This window comes from Chlorocebus sabaeus, chromosome 8 (genome assembly GCF_047675955.1).
Source record: "Chlorocebus sabaeus isolate Y175 chromosome 8, mChlSab1.0.hap1, whole genome shotgun sequence".
NCBI lineage: Eukaryota > Metazoa > Chordata > Mammalia > Primates > Cercopithecidae > Chlorocebus > Chlorocebus sabaeus.
This window is the reverse complement of record NC_132911.1, coordinates 17382229-17399793: the sequence shown is the minus strand read 5'-3', so window position 1 is coordinate 17399793 and position 17565 is coordinate 17382229. Positions and strand designations below refer to the sequence as shown.

Genomic DNA, 17565 nt, shown 5'->3' with positions numbered 1-17565 from the left:
TATTGAAGTTTATACAAATGATAGTATTTGGATGCCTGGGCCGACTGATGATGGCTGTCCTGCACAGCCTGAGGAGGAGGGCATGTTGATGAATGTAACAGTGAGGTGTGAATACGCTCCAATTTGTTTAGGAATTGCTGCTGAATGTTTACCATCGCAAATACAAAGGTGGATGATTTATGTACCTCCTCATAATCGTTCCCAACCTAGTTATCACGTAGTGAGTGGAATGTCTTTCCGACCTATCATGACTGTAAAAACTTATGGGGGTGGTTATTTTCGGTCAAATTTAAAAGTCAAAAATTACAAACCTAACGGACTGGCTGGTCCTAAAAGAAATCCAAAATGGTCAGAAAAACTAGAGATTCTTACTTGGGAGGGTTGTGTAGCAGATGGTGCAGTAGCTTTGCAAAATGATTTTTATGGAACAATTATAGATTGGGCCCCCAAAGGATCCTTTGCTAGAAATTACACCGGACAAAATGCTGGGCGTGCTGAGGATTCCTTCATTATGGATCATAGAGAAAGTCCCAATAATCCCCCCACTTTAGTTAGAAGATTGGAATCAGTATATCCATTGAAATGGGAAGATAAAGGTAAGGCTCCTCCCCGGGCAAAGATAATTCATCCAGTCATGGGTCCAGAATATCCAGATTTGTGGAAGTTGCTTATGGCGAACGAGAGTGTGGAAAGGGGAAGCATTATGTGGAACAAGAGGTAATAAGCTACTGTTTACCGTGCTTCTTCAGTCTAATCAGTCTATTTCTCTTCAAAGTTGTGTTAAACCTCCTTACGTGTTAGTTGTTGGAAAACTCATATTTTACCGGACTCTCAAAACATTACTTGTGACAACTGCCATCTGTTTACTTGTATTGATTCTTCTGATATGAGGAATAGCATTTTGCTGGTCTGAGCGCGAGGGGGCGTTTGGATTCCAGTTACTCTTAACAGGCCTTGGGAGGCTTCTCCCTCTATTCATGTAATAACCGGAGTTTTAAAAGGGATTCTTAATCGTACAATAAGATTTATTTTTACTTTAATTACTTAGTTGGACTTTGATGATTATCTGTAAGTTAAACATAGAGTATTAGCTTACATAGTGGAATAGTAAATAATATTAACTTGCTGATGACGCACACTACCCCCTCTGCCACCTCTCCCCGTGGTCACCCTATGATCAGCCCACCATCTGCCCCCTCAGCCGATAGGATCAGAGGAATTGTACTCAGTAAACATCAGTGGAATCCGGAGCTCAGGCCCTTCGCAGTTTCCACATTGCAATGGACCCCTAGACCCACTTTTATTAACTCTTGAACTTTGTGTCTTTGTCTTTATTTCTTTTCTCATTCCCTCATCTCCACCAGGAAGGGGAGAACCCGCATGTGGTGAAGCAGGCTGGTTCCCCTACAAGGTCGACCAAACGTTTCCTGTAAAAGACCAGATATTAAATATTTTCAGCATCGTATGCTATACAGTCTGTTGCAACTTCTCAACTCTGCAGTTATAGAATGGAAGCAGCTACGGACAGTATATAAACAAATGAGCATGCCTATATTCCAATAAAACTATTTGTAGACACTGAAATTTAGATTTTATGTAATTTTCACAGGTCACAAGATATGATCTTTTTGTGATTTTTTTCAACTACTTAAAAATATAAAAATGGACCATGGGTCCAATTTAGATAGCGGGCGATACGATAGTTTGCTGACCTCTGATGTAGAGCACTAAACACTTAAGTTCTTACATAATCAATGTTAGGTCAGAGGAGAAATTAGCAATGGAAGAAAATGCAGTTTCTTTACTTTACAGGATAGTTGTTTTATGAGTACTATTTTGAACTAATAGAAAGGGAAGGTATAAAGCCAGCCAGTGAAACTGAATGATATTTGTAGGTGTTAGCTTGTACCATATATTTTCTTTCTTTCTTCTCTTTCTTTCCTTCCTTCCTTCCTTCCTTCCTTCCTTCCTTCCTTCCTTCCTTCCTTCCTTCCTTCTTCCTTTTTTTCTTTCTTTCTTTTCTTGACAGACTCTTACTCTGTCACCAGGCTGCGGTGCAATGGCACAATCACGGCTCACTGCAACCTCTGCCTCCCAGGTTCAAGCGATTCTCCTCCCTCAGCCTCCGGAGTAGCTGGGACTACAGGCGTGCACCACCATGCCCAGCTAATTTTTGTATTTTTAGTAGAGACAGGATTTCACAATGTTGGCCAGCATGATCTCGATATCTTGATCATGTGATCCATCCACCTTGGCCTCCCGAAGTCTTAGGATTACAGGCGCGAGCCACCGTGCCCAGCCACTGTACCATATATTTTCTTATATACTGGATTTTGTTTTTCCCCATTCACACTAGGGGTAGGCATGCATTTCCTCCAAGGATTGTCACAGCCAACAATACTAGAAACAACAGATGTGAAAAAGATTAAAATCAGAGCAGCTCCCACTCCTCACAATTTGCCTGGGTGGAAAGAGGATGAATTGGTGGGAAATCAAAAGAATGGGATGTTTTCCCTCACATTGCTGAAAAGGAAGAGGGGGAAGGTGCGGCAGCAATCTGTGTAGTCCCTGAGGCTGAGGTCCCAGTGACTAGAGCAAGAATAGACAGTTGTAGTGACATTATACCAACTTCACACCACCCCAAACCCCAGAAATCATATGCAACCCCCAGACTGGAGAGATACTCTAAATTGTTTGATATCATGCTGAAATGAGTGGAGAATTAGATTTCCCTGAGCCCACGGAATGGAGCCTTGAAATTCAATTAGAAAACAGAGTGACAGTTATTTCACATGTAAATTGTCAGAAGACACATACCCACTTTACTTACACAGTACAAGTGTCAGTTACCTGAACGCTCTAAAGCCTCGAAGTTGGTGGGGAAACCATGTTTCCATCACGTCTACAGTGGGAAACCTAACCTCCCTTGCTGGCACCTTCCAGGATCTCCAGAGTTAATGTTTTTCTATTGTTTCCTGCTTGTACTGACTTACTGTGATTTCTCTCAAGACTAGCCTCTTTTGGCTGCTCTTTTTCTCCACTCCGCATCATTCCCAAAGCAACAGCAACTTTCCCTTTTCTCAAAATGCCACGGATACAAGGCATCTCTGCATAGTAGATTCTCACTGAAGATTCAGTGTTAACCATGGAAGGCAGGGGAAGAGGAAGAGGAATTTAGCCTGCAGCAAACACCTTAAAACTATTTACTATTGTGAATAGTGCCACAATAAACATACATGTGCATGTGTGTTTATAGCAGCATGATTTATAATCCTTTGGGTATAAACCCAGTAATGACATGGCTGGGTCAAATGGTATTTCTAGTTCTAGATCCTTGATGTGGCACATATACATCGTGGGATACTATGCAGCCATAAAAAAGAATGAGTTCATATCCTTTGCAAGGACATGGATGCAGCTGTAAACCATCATTCTCAGCAAACTATCGCAAGAACAGAAAACCAAACACCACATATTCTCACTCATAGGTGGGAATTGAACAACGAGAAAACTTGGACACAGGAAGGGAAACATCACACACCGGGGCCTGTTGTGGGGTGGGGGGAGTGGGGAGGGATAGCATTAGGAGACATACCTAATGTAAATGACGAGTTAATGGGTGCAGCACACCAACATGGCACATGTATGCATATGTAACAAACCTGCATGTTGTACACATGTACCCTAGAACATAAAGTATAATAACAACAACAAAAACTGACTATTTAAAGATCCTTGCTCTTTAAAGATCCTTGGCCATAGCGCAGAACTTCTCCCTGGCTGCCTCTTGCTCAGCTCCCTGGCATCTTGGTGCATTCCTTCCCCACATCCTCCTCCCCATTCTTATCTCATTCACTCCTTCCTTTTTCACCCCTTTCTTCTTGGGTTACCTATGGAAACTCCAAATTCTTCATTAATTCTTCATTAACAGAATTAATTTTGCCCTCCTGGTTTCACTGCTGGCCTGTTTCAGCCAGGCCTATTATTAAACGCTGTTCTTCCTCTATGACTACACTAATGAGTACGACCTATTTCCTCACCATGGAGTTCTAAGAAATTATTTCTTCTTTGAATGCTAAAATTAATTGTACGAGGCCCTTAACAATCCTGATGAGCAGATATTATGAGAAGAGACATCTCCATTTCCCTGACATCCCCTCCTGTTATATTCAAGAGAAGAACAGGGCATGGCTAACTCAGTTCTTAGGGGCCAGTTTTCAGTCCAAACCCATAGTGCAGGGAGGAATTAGAGACCACATCCAGTTCTCTAGGAGGGTCCCATTTGTTGTTTGTTACATTCCCAACATTTTGTCATTTTTAAAAGCTTTCTCATGTCGTCTGGGGCCATCCATCGTTATCTTTGGCAGCAATAATTCCACTTCTGATCTGGTGAAAGCTTCTCATGGATTGTGTGCGTGTCTGTGTGTGTGCTGGATGAGAGAACTGTAGAGGGTTGGGAAGATGCGGAGATAAAGATTCTGGTGATGTTACGCTCCAAGTTCAGGTTGCCCTCTGTAGCTTGGGCTTCCACTCTGCTGCTTTCTTCCACTCTTCACCTCTGGTTCATGTAGATCCCTGCACAGGCTGGAATTATATTCTAAGGCTGAGAACCCCACAGCCTCTGTGTAAAGCTAACAAAGCCCATAGAAAATGGATAAGACCCTGCTTCTAGAACTGTCTACTTCAAGCCAAATCGTGGCATATATGATGTTAAGCAAGTTGCTTGCTCTCTTTATGTCTCAGTCACCTCATTGGGAAAATGGGAATTAAAAATAATAATATATGTCTCAAAGGGCTACTCTGGAGATTACATGAGTTAGTACGTAGGAAGTGTTCAGACAGTACCTGGCTTGTGGTAAGTGATTTCTAAATGTTGACACTTATTTAAGTTTACAGAGAAGGCTCTGTGCCAATACTGACTTGGGACTACAAGGTTTCAGGATCCATTCCCACACCCAGATTTTAACCATTGATTTCAAAGCACCCACACCATGCCAGGTTGGCTGGCTCACGATGGCTTTAGCCATGGCGGCCACCTGCGCTGCTTCTAGATACTGACACTGGGACTAGCTAGATCACCACATAAAATAAATCAGAATATAGCTTGTTGATTGTTGACTCGAAGGAGAACTTCCAAGCCTTTTAAGTAGAGAAGTAATGTGGTCTTTTTTTGCATCAAGATAATGTTTTATACTCTGTAGGAGATGGTCTGCATTGGGCAGAAACTGGAAAGAGATTGATCAACTAAGAGATACCAGTAGATTATGCCAAGGTGATGAAGACATAAATCAAGGTGGCAGCGGCAATCGGGCTGATGGAGAGAGTTTAGTATTCAGAAGGTAGAATCAGCAGAACTTACTGACTAACTGGAAATGCAGGATGAGGAGGAGGAATGTTCTCTGATAATCCCAAGATTTTGAAGTGGGTAGGAGTAAGTGGCGGTTTTGCCAACTCACTATGTTCTTTCGAAGGCAAGCCTTTCTTCCCAAGGGGAGGGAAGGGGAGGGGGAAGAGGAAGAGAAGAGACTATAATAAATTAAGTCTGAGCTAGCAGGCTATTGGACAAACACTTCTGGAGTTACAGAGAGAAGTAATAGCTGGAATGAAATATTTGGGAGTTGTTAAACACTAACATTCTATAAACCAAAAAGGAAAGAACTCCATAAAGGAAAGATGGAAAACTTGGAGGATACCCAGAGAACTAAGAGGGATGGGTTTTATAAAAGCCTGTGGAGGAAGTTCTGAGGAAGAAGGAGCAGCCTGAGAATTCAGTGAGAAACTCCCATGAGGAGTCTTGTGGCGTCATTGTAAGCAGCTGCAATTGCAGTAAAGAGGTCAGAAGTCACTGGCTTTAATTGAGGAGTTCATGGAAAGACAGACCGTGGAATCAGTGAGTGTGGATTGTCTTCTTAAAAAAATAAGCTTAGTAGAAATGGAGAGAAATAGGAAAGTTGCTAGAGGCAGGGATAAGAGAGGTTTTAGTTTTCTAGGGTTTAATAGAGTTGGACTTGTTCATAGAGTGAAAAGGGGAAACGACTGGGGAAGGAAAAGGTAAAGTCAAAAGTGAAAAAGAGGAAGATAATCAACCTAGCTCTAGAGAAGAAATGAGGAGCTGGGAGTTAAAGCACAGGTGGAAGGATTACACTGCAACAGGTGGAATCAATACTACAGAAGCAACCATCAAGCACCAAGGGCCTGGGGCTGGTGGATGTCTACCAACTCTTGGTCTCCTGTCACCTGATAGGAGAATTCTGATGTGGGGCTCTCAGACGTTTCAGTAGGTTGGAACCTTAGTTGTCTATGAGTGTACCCCACTCATTAGATACTTTTTGGCTTTTCTCCTTGTTCCATCTCAATTGTTTATGCTCCCTGGAATCACCTCCCAAATAAACTACTTACATCCAAATCTTTGTCTCAGGCTCTGCTTTCAGAGAATCCCAATGTAAATAGTTGTTGAGTAAGAACATCATCCCAGACTTTGTGAATCCAGGTCACAAAAATATTTTTCTTATATTTTATCTACTTTCCAACTTTCTTGGTAGCAATTTTGTTCTGCTACAAGGTCTTCCATTACAGATTGAAGAAGTTTCTTTCACCTTTCTTTACTGAAATATACAACTGTTGTGCTAAAGCATGAATAAATTTGGGAATGTTAGTAAAATGATTTTAGGGGCATTGTATTGTCTGCATCAACATTCACTGCACCGCATTTCACAAATAGTTCTACATTATTAAGAATAACGTCATGACTGTTTCCTTCGTTCTGTAAAGAATGAGGCAGCAGGCTGGGCATGGTGGCTTCCTCATCCAACATCGGAATTATCTTTATGAGTTATTGTCTTTGTGTGTACATTGCTGCCTCACTCTTTTTTTTGAAACAGGGTCTCACTCTGTTGCCCAGGCTGGAGTACAATGGTGTGATCTTGGCTCACTGCAACCTCCACCTCCCAAGTTCAAGTGACCCTCCTGCCTCAGCCTCCCAAGTAGTTGGGATTACAGGCACCCGCCACCATGGCTGGCTGTTTTTGTATTTTTAGTGGAGATGAGATTTCACCATGTTGGCCAGGCTGGTCTTGAACTCTTGACCTCAAGTGATCTGCTCGCCTTGACCTCCCAAAGTGCTGGGATTACAGGTGTATGCCACCACGCCCAGCCTGCTGCCTCCTTCTTTACAGAATGAATTAAACAGTCATGATGCTGTGTCAAGACAGAAGGAAATGAACATTTGTTGCATATTTTCTATCAGGCATTGTCATAAGCACTTCATGTAAGTTATCAAGTTTAATCAAGTTACCAATTTTGAATATTTTATATTCAAAATATACATTATATGCTACTACAAATAGGTGATATTATTATTCCATGCATAATAAATATTTCTGAGCTTTTATTGTGTGGTGTGCATATGCTGGGTGCTGTGGATATTGAAATAAGAAAAAACAAGCCCTGATCTCCCTGGAATGAAAAGAGAAGCTCCAGTATGCAATACAGTGATGTGTGATATAAGAGAAGTAAATACATAGGAGAACATCTAGCCTTGGTGGATGGGCTAGGAGAAGGGCTGGTGGCTAATTAAGACTTATTTCATTCAGAGAGGGTACATAGAAATGAGAATAGGCAAATAAAAAGGTAACAACAATACACATCACAGCAATGGAAAAGGGTACATGTAATATGGTTAATTCATTGGTGAAAGAGTCATTGGAGATGAAATCTTAGGCTTGCCAAGCATCTTTATTGAACCAGGCAATCTTCCATTAAACTGGACAGATCCCCCCTTTCATTTCTCTTGAAATTTCCTAATTTTGTAGTACGAGAATGGCACATACTATGGAGCTTTTCTTGCTCACAACAGATCCCCCAGCAGCCACATTGACAAGAATTTGTGGGCCAGAGAGTAAAGCTGTGGCCTCAGTGTATGGGTGCCATATATCTAGGTGTACACCGAAATACAGATGGCTGGGCGTAGTGACTCACGCCTGTAATCCCAGCACTTTAGTAGGCCGAGGTGGGCAGATCACGACCATCCTGGCCAACATGGTGAAACCCCGTCTCTACTAAAAATACAAAAATTAGCTGGGTATGGTGGTGCATGCCCGAGTCCCAGCTACTGGGGAGGCTGAGGAAAGAAAATTGCTGAAACCCAGGAGGTGGAGGTTGCAGTGAGCCGAGATTGCACCACTGCACTCCAGCCTGGCAACAGAGTGAGACTCTGTCTCAAAAAAAAAAAAAAAAAGAAGGAAAAGAAAAAAGAAATACAGATGACTGGGCTAATTGGATTCTCCCTCTTAGGGATGTGAGATTTGTATGGAAAGACACAGAGGCCAAAATTTCACTGAAACTAAAACATTTTAAGGGCTGCATACTACAGAATAAATCCAAGAACACATCTTTGAGAGATTTTTGGAGCTGTCCTTATACTGCCTTCCCTTGGCTTGTATCAGTCTGTCATTGATTCTATTACTTACTTCAGTCAGTATCCCTCCAACAAATCCAATTATTTTTGCTCTAGATGGCTGAAGTTCATTTCTTTAGATTATAAACAACAACAACAAATAAAACTAGTATGAGTGTGTGATTCTCAAATGGGGCCTCAATATTTCAGAATCTTTGATTGCTGGAGTCAGGCACACAATGTCTATTCTAAAAGTTCTAGAATTTTTCCACAATGTCTCTCTGAGGTGGAAGCAGGAAAAAACATTTCAGTCTTAGAGGAATCATTTTGTGGTGTACTCTTGGTCATGCCTATGGGAGTCAGGTACCTAGCCTTTGTTTTTGAGGGCGTTCTAGTTGTTGGCAAAGTCATCCAAGTGCAAATGTAAATTTTAAAGGTTTTATATGCCAGGTTATTGTCCCAAATGCACATGCAAAAAATAAGGTGTGCATGATGAACTAAATGTGGGCGAACAAATTAATCAGAAAGTGTGTGTAATTGTAGACAATTTTTTTGCCTCTCAACCTAATGTACAGTTATTTCCAAGTGAAAAGAGGAAACCGTATCTCAGGGAATTATATTTAGATTGTCTTCCTTTTCCTAAGATATAAAAACTGAGTTAAAAAAAGACAAAATTTAAATTCAAATGGGCAAATATATTTTGTCAAATGTATATTTTTACATTTTCTGCTGGAGTTCAGAAGTTTTGTCAGAATAGCTTGCAACCCTGAGGATTCTACTTTCAGACATTGTCATAGTGGTAGGAATCACGCATTTTCCAATTAGTTGAATACTTCATGAAGAGATAATATTTTAAGAGTCTAAAAACCGAAGAGGCACATATAGAGACTGGATTTAGGCATCAGGATGAAAAGATACATTGCAAATGCATTAAAAAAAAAAAAAAAAAAGCAGATACATCATCACTGAGAAGTAGAATGAAAGCAGGTATCTTGTGATACCTTTTATCTTCTGTGTTCCTAAAGACATATTTTAAAATGTGGTTTTACTTAACACGAGCTCTTGTTTTCTTTTTTCCCCACATATTTTTATACAGTATAGCTAAATTTCTTCTTCATGTCTTACGGGTAAAAAATCTGTTTTCTATTACAATTCAACGTGTATTTGGTTGAAATTGTTTTTTTACTGACATGTGACCTTCTGGGGAGATTCTTCTTTAATAAAAAAGATGCTATTATTCAAAAGCATAAAATAAATGCCAGTCCACAGTCCTTGCATACACACAGAAAGAAAAACAAACATATTCCTTAGCAAGAACACTTTTTATTTTTTGTGGCAGAAAAAAAATAAGAAAACATCTTTTGCTCTTTTCCTGCTAGGGAACCAATTTAAAATTAGTTTGATAATCAGAGGGGAAAAAATCCAAACACAGGTGAGAAAGCTGTGAAAAGATGAGTAGTGAATAAGCATTTCATTTTATCTTAACTAGTATGCAGGGGAGGACACAGGTTGTGTGGAACCTGAAGCTACACATTTGGGGGGATCTGCCATATGTCTATCAGTAGTACTTTTTACATGCCTAATGTAGCAGGCCTAGAGGGAGAGCAGTCTAGATGTGAGCAAAAGAACAGAGGGCCCTGGGAAGGAAGAAACAATGGTACAGTGAGAAAATTCCTTCTGTGGCATTCAGCTTTCCTGTCCAGGAGCCTCAGAGTTACAGGCAGAGTTCAATCGAAGAAGCTGAGCTTGTAGGATAATAATGGATTTGACTTAATACAACTGTGGGAGCTGGTTAAGTACTCTTTGAAAGGAAGCTGTCTCCACAGATGATGTTGGAGCTTGAAGTACGAACCGCAGTTAAGTGAGAGCGCAGATGAACAAAACAGAAGCAAGAGCTGGAATCTATAAGGACGGACTGAAACCTGTGTCAGTTCTTGTTGCCTCTGACCCTGGTTGATGTGGGTGTCCTACAGAAGCCAGACCATTTGTTATGTGCCAAAGGAGGCTCCAAATTATATCCATGGGGAAGTGAAACAGCTGGAGGCTTAGCCACCATCTTAAAGCCAACGAGATACCTGACAGCATGAAGGTGCTACAAAGATGGCTGCCACTTCCTTTCGGCCCGCCAACTGCTCCTAACGGAAAACATAAGGCAAAAGGAATTCTGGGAAGTGTAGTTTGGCCTACCCAAGTTGACACATTACAAAGCACCTCACTTTTTCTTGGTTCCTTTTCTTCGTCTTTCTCTTTATCCACCTTCACCCTTATTTTTCTAGTTCATATTGTCAGAATCTTTCCCAGAAAGTGTATGTGAAAGTGGAACTATTTCTTGAGCATCTATTAATTTAAACTTTCTGCTAGTTACATCAACAATGGGAATATTTAGGTTAACTCACTAGTAAAATTGGTTTAGTTTTGTTAATTTTAAAATGCTTCTCCATAGAAATTTCTGAGACCTATGTTATGTGCAAATAAATTTTCTAGTTTTTCAGGACTCTGCCTGAGATCACATTGAAACCAACATTTTAGGAAGAATTTGATTACCTCCACCTGAGGAGGCTCTGCTAGTTGTGTGTACCTCCACCTGAGGAGGCTCTGCTAGTTGTGTGGAACGAAGACTGTTCTTAACAGCCCCTTTCGTTGATACCTACAACACACTCCATTCTAAATATTTTAATAAAAGGCACATTTGAAGTTTAAAATGTTATTGTCATCAGAGCATGGAGTTTTATAACTCCTGAACTAGGAGTCAAGTTTGGAAAGGTGCCTCCTGAACTAGGAGTCAAGTTTGGAAAAAATAACCACCAGAAATTTATGCTGGTAGAATACAGTCAAGGATACAAGATTAGTTGTCTGAGTCTAGTTCCTCATGCAGCCTTAAGCAGACATGTTCCTCGCTGCAAGCTTGAGTGGACTGGAGGCGGGGAGATCTGGAATTAAACCTTCCCAAGGGGACTGGGTCAAATATCAAATAGTGGACAGGTGTTCAATCTGGCAGGCACAAGACAGGGTCCAGAGGGTCTGGATGAAAATTGTGCTGTAACTGATGTATTAATTGAAGAGTTCTCTGAATAAGGTCTTCCAAAAGGAGAAGGAAAAAAAAAATTGACAGTGTCCATTTAATCTGTTTGGGAGCCTCATCAGCCTGATCTTGATGGGACTGTACCTGTCGTCCTATTATATCATTCTTTTCTTGTACTTCTTTCAGCCAGTGATCTCAGGCCTCATTCTCATTTCATAGCTGTGGTGCAATTGTGAAAGGTCACAACTTTTTCTTTTCTTTCTTTTCTTTTTTTTTAGACAAGGTCTTGCTCTGTCACCCAGGTTGGAGTGCAGCGGCATGACCTTGGCTCACTGCAACCTCTGCCTCTTGAGTTCAAGTAATTCTCCTGCCTCAGTCTCCCATGTAACTGGTACCACAGACGCCCATCAACACACCTGGATAATTTTTGTATTTTTAGTAGAAACTAAAAATACATGGGGTTTTGCCATGTTGGCCAAGCTGGTCTCGAACTCCTGACCTCAGGTGATCTACCTGCCGCAGCCTCCCAAAGTGTTGGGATTACAGGCGTGAGCCACCGCACCGGGCCATAATTCTGACCTTTCTTGGTGATACTTCTTCCACCATGTTATAGCAGTACATCCATGGAGTAATGTTACTCCAAGAAAATTTGGCTTTTGGAATTCCTCCACAAAATATTGGCCCTAGAGTAGTCCTTACTGCCTGATTAGCTTTTGCGAGTTTCTCCTGAGGCAATGATGCCAGCCCAGTTTCCAAAAGACAGCATAGTCTATCTTTAGTAGAGAAGAGCACAGATTCTGAGCAGGATTGCCTTTGAGCCCAGTTACACCTCTTGATAGCTGTGTGACCTCATGCAATTCGCTTAAACCTCTGTGCCTCAGTTTCCTCATTTGTGAAATGGAGATCATTAACAGTACCTACTCATAGGGCTGTGTGGCTGAGTTAGTTGATATAATTACCATTTTTATCACATTATGAGTATACCACATGTTAGCTGCTGTTAGTAGTATGTCCCTCCGGTGAGGAAATAAACACAAGGCTAAATTATTGCTTGAATGGGGAGAAAGCTAAAGGCATATGAGAAGGAAAGGTAAGTTTGTATTTCAAAATATGTCATTTTACCACAGAGGTAATTATCGAATTAGCCAAATAATCCCATATTTTTGCTTTTGAAATTTAACATTAGCAGCTTGAATTCTCTACAATTATGAATGCATAATTTCCACTTCTGTGTGTGTGCAAATCACTTCAGCCTAACTGGCTTTTTCTTCTTCTTCTTCTTCTTTCCAGTAAATCAACAGGATTACCTTTCCCTTAATAATCTTCAAAACGTCCACGTGAAGGACAGGAAGATGTTTAACGGGAAGACCAAACATCATCAGTGCTTAAGTCCAGTAGATAACAAAGAATAGAAAGAAAACAAAACTTTGGCATTTTACTGGAATCTGAGTGAATAAATAGGGACCACAGGACAAATGGCAAACAACTGCTTGAGTTACATCAGAGGGAAAGAAGAAATGAGGAACCCGGATTTCCAATATGAAACTGTTATACAATATGATTAATGGAGCTAACAGTTGCCTATTACACATTAGAAAATCTTCTAGAGGATTTTAAAACAAAAGGAACAACTTGTCCAGAGTATAATTGATGCTTCCAGTTAAATTTCACAGTTTTGCACCTCAGGGAATACTTTGTTTCTCTTAAAGAACAAATAAACTGACCATGTCACCTTGGCAATTATTAACCTGGCTCGTTTTTCATAACTAGGAAAAATATGGCTTATCTCCATATTTTAGTTGAGATGACATATTAATTCATATATTTATGGGTAAAATGTTATTATCCTTAATACAAAGCAAAGTTTCAGCTGGACTTTGGTTTTACTTAATCTTCAACAGAACATTATTGATGTTAAAGTACAAAAATTCTCTGAACATAATAGTAAGTTTTAAAATATATATATATCTTTATAAAGATATATTATTGGATCTTTCACAAAAAGTCATACAAATGGGGAAAAAAGAAAAATATCAGAGTATTGAAATTTGTCCTTGAATCTCCTCTTTTAGTTTTCTTTCAGTTAAACCAGTGTCCACATGTTTGTTTCTGGATCGAAGCCAGAATCAACATTGTCCCTATTTCTAATCAAATAATGGAGAAATAATTACAAATTCTGAATGCAGTCAGAGGATCCTGGGAAGCAGAGTGTCTGGACGGAGGCTGAGCTGGATCTCTGACTCATTTCTGACTTTAGGCAAGTTGTTTAATGTCTCTGCATTTTTGACATGCTTGTAATAATGCTGATTTATTTCACAGGTATGATAGTAACCAAAACTCAAGTAACAACCACTAGCTTTTGCAAGAAGTCAGGTTGACTAGCAAGAAGTCTGCTTCTACAACTTGGAGAAGAGATTTAGAATTACGTATCTTTTCTATTTCCTTTACATTTTGAATGAATTGGATGGGAGTTTGATGTAACTGATAGGTTTGCAGTTTCAGTATAAAAAATTAAAAATAAAATGGACCATATGACAATTTTCACTTCAGAAGTAAAAACTTTGGAAACATTTTTCTTTATGGCATTTCTTGGGGGATCAAATATATTTAGCTTTGTAAGGCTTTCAGTGAGTATGGATTCTTAAGAAAAATGCAAAAGCACAGTTATATTCCATTTTCAGAAAGAGGAAAAAATTTTGAAGGAAATAGCTTAAAAGGAGTCTCTAAGCTTGTGTTTATGGGTAAATTTTTAACTCACTGACTTAGGTTATAGTCCATTTGTGAATGCTAACTTATTAAACATACTTCCTTCAATAACTTTTTCCTTCCTTATTGTTTCTTTTATGTATCCTTTAATAATGGCTCGTTTAAAACATACCAATTTTGAAATGTTTACATTCTACTAATGTACTTCTGTTTTGTAATTGTTTTTAAAAATTACGTATTATCTGTAGAACTTTTCATTTACAAATTTAATGTTTTCATCTTTAAATTTAATGCAGTGTAATTAAATATCTTCATCTTTAAATTTAATGCAGTGTAATTAATTAAATATTTTTTAAAATGTAGTGGGGAAGGAATTAGAATTTATAGCATTAAAATAATTTATGTCAAATAATATAGTCCACTAAAGAACAGCCATTTGAGAACAATTTTAATTTTGTAATAATTAAAAGTTTCAAAACTGCCTAAAGCAAAAATATTATAAAAGAAATACAACTAATTGTGCAATAAATGAACAGAATAATTTGATACAACTTTATCATAAGCCAGATGTGCAGAATAAATAGTGGTTTACTATCATGAATGATGGAGACCAGAGTCTTGAAACAATTTCTTAATACCTAGCATTTCTTCAATATTACAGAGAATGTTGGCTAGAATTACAAATGAGGAAAATGGGAAATTTTAGAGAACTTAAGATAGTCTCAGGAATTATTCTAAAGCTAATCAAAGTAATATAATGACTTTCTAAATATATATAATTACATTTTGAAATGCTTTATTGTTTATATGCTGCCAGACTAGGGGGTGCCTTTTTGATTTGATTATTGGATTATCTTAATGGCAATGAGATGAACATTTCTGGATATCGAGAAACAGAGGCCTGTCAAAAAAATTTCATTAGCCCTTTATTTTGTGCTAAATCTAATGCTAAGCAACATTTATATACCTTATATAATTATATATAATATAATCTATAATATATACATATTTATTGTAATAATTTTATGTACATACATACACATTTATATATACAGTGTGCATAGGTAAAATTATATGATATATAGGTGCGTCACCCAGAGCATTTTGTTTTATTTATTTATTTGTTTGTTTATTTTTTGAGACAGAGTCTTGCTTTATTGCCCAAGCTGGAGTGCAGTGGCACGATCTTGGCTCACTGCAAGCTTTGCCTCCTGGGTTCATGCCATTCTCCTGCCTCAGCCTCCCGAGTAGCTGGAACTACAGGTGCCTGCCACCATGCCCAGCTAATTTTTTTGTATTTTTAGTAGAGATGGTGTTTCACCGTGTTCACCAGGATGGTCTGGATCTCCTGACCTCGTGATCCGCCCACCTCAGCCTCCCAAAGTGCCGGGATTACAGGCGTAAGCTACCGTGTCTGGCCACCCAGAGCATTTTCAAAACACTTTCATTTATGCAACAGCCAGAATCAAACACTGGAATAAAAAAAAAGAATTTTAAGCTGTAAGTGTTTTTTTTTGTTGTCGTTTGTTTGTTTTTTGAGATGGAGTCTCACTCTGTCACCTAGGCTGGAGTGCAGTGGTGTGATCTTGGCTCACTGCAACCTTTGCCTCCCAGGTTCAAGCGATTCTCATGCCTCAGCCAACAGAATAGCTGGGATTAAAGGTGTGTGCCACCACACTCGGCTAATTTCTTTGTATTTTTAGTAGAGACTGGGTTTCGCTATGTTGGCCATGCTGGTCTCGAACTCCTGACCCAAGTGATCTGCCTGCCTCGGCCTCCCAAAGTGCTGGGATTACAGACGTGAGCCACCACACCTGGCTAAGCTCTAACTTTTAAGCTGATTTATTCACTTCTGAAATAAAGTACTTGATCCCACAAATGCATAAGAAAACTGGAACCAAATTTTAAAAATTTTCAACAAATAGCATTAAAGCAAAGTCTAAAAGATACAGACATTTCATGACTTTTCTTTTGACCCCTGAATATGAACTGGGAGTGGATTAAAATAATGAAGATTTATTTCCTATCACATAAAAAAAAAGAGGACATCATTTTTACTACTGATCCTTAGCAGTTTCATTTATCAAGGAAATATCCTAATCAGTAATCCATTAAATACATTGGCTATTTTCAGTCAAAAGAACAATTTGAGTTGGAGTCACAAATAAAAGGTATTTATGTCATATCATTACACTGATTTCCCAGACTAGTGTAAATACAGTTAGTGAAAGTCTCTTTTATTTCTTTAGGCAAACAATTTTCCCTCTCTGAGCCTCGTTTCCTCTAGTGTTGATGATATTTGACTGAATGATGTCACTTCCTTTAATTATGTTTTGTCTGCATGTTCTAGCCTTGGGGAATAAGGTTATTTCTAAAATCTCTTTATATGTTTTTAAAAAACATTTTGTTTTCCATCTTTTTTTTTTTTTTTTGCTTCTTTATAATAAAATGTTTTTGTTATTTTCTGTAACATGAAAAATACTTTCTGATTTTCTGTCTGTGACTCTGCAGTTCATTGATTATGTTTAAGAAATCTCCCTTCGCGTGAGGGCATTTATTGTTTTCCTTTTTGCTACTTGAGTTTTGTGATAAATTTTAAAATTACATAGTTAAAGACACCAGGGTACAAATTTAAAAAGCAACATAGCTATTATAATTTTGCTCAAAAAATATATTTATTGCCAACTGAAAACATGAGTCAAATTAAAACCTTATTATGAGATAGCTATGGTAATGACCTTGGCCCACTGAGACAGCCAACTTTAAATATCTTAGGTATTATATTTTCAGTTATATATTTTCTTTTGGGATTTTATAAATCCAAATATCTTTTTTAAAACCAAAATAAGCTATCACATATCAACATGACGTATTTGCAAATCACAAAAAACTTTATGAAAAGCATAGTTCATTAAGAGTTCTTAGTTATTTTTGTTGCTGGAAGGGTGAAGAAGGAGGGAATCTGATAAAGACATCTTATAACAACAGACACAAAATAATTCGATCTGCGATAAGCAACTGTGAAATTACAATAACAGATCCTGGGAAGTTCTACAATCCTAATTTAGGTTTACAAGTTTTCTTCTCATCTATTCAATAGATATTTTGTTGAGTACCTGTGCTAGGTTCAGTTGTGCCCCCCAAAATATGTTCATTCCTAACTTTTATTACCTGTGAATGTGATCTCACTTGCAAATAGGGTCTTTGTAGATGTAACTAAGTTAAGATGAGGTCATACTGGATTAGGGCAGACCCTAATCCAATGACTGATGTCCTTATATGAAGAGGGAAATTTAGACACAGAGACACACAGAGGAAAGACAGCCACGTGAAGATGGTATCGGAGAATGGAGTGATACTGCCACAAGTCAAAGGATGTCAAGAATTGCTGGCAACCACCAAATGCTAGAAGAGGCCAGAAAGGATTTTCTTCTGTAGACTT

At 38.8% G+C, this 17565-nt stretch overlaps 1 protein-coding gene across 1 annotated transcript in view; it reads left to right on the top strand.

Moving 5' to 3' along the window:
- The first annotated feature begins 13423 nt into the window (after nt 1-13423).
- Nucleotides 13424-17565, top strand: part of FGL1 (fibrinogen like 1) — a 30752-nt gene continuing 26610 nt past the window's right edge. The window contains exon 1 of the mRNA XM_007961750.3: nt 13424-13674. The gene's annotated coding sequence lies outside the window, so the exon portion shown is untranslated. The remainder of the gene's footprint in view (nt 13675-17565) is intronic.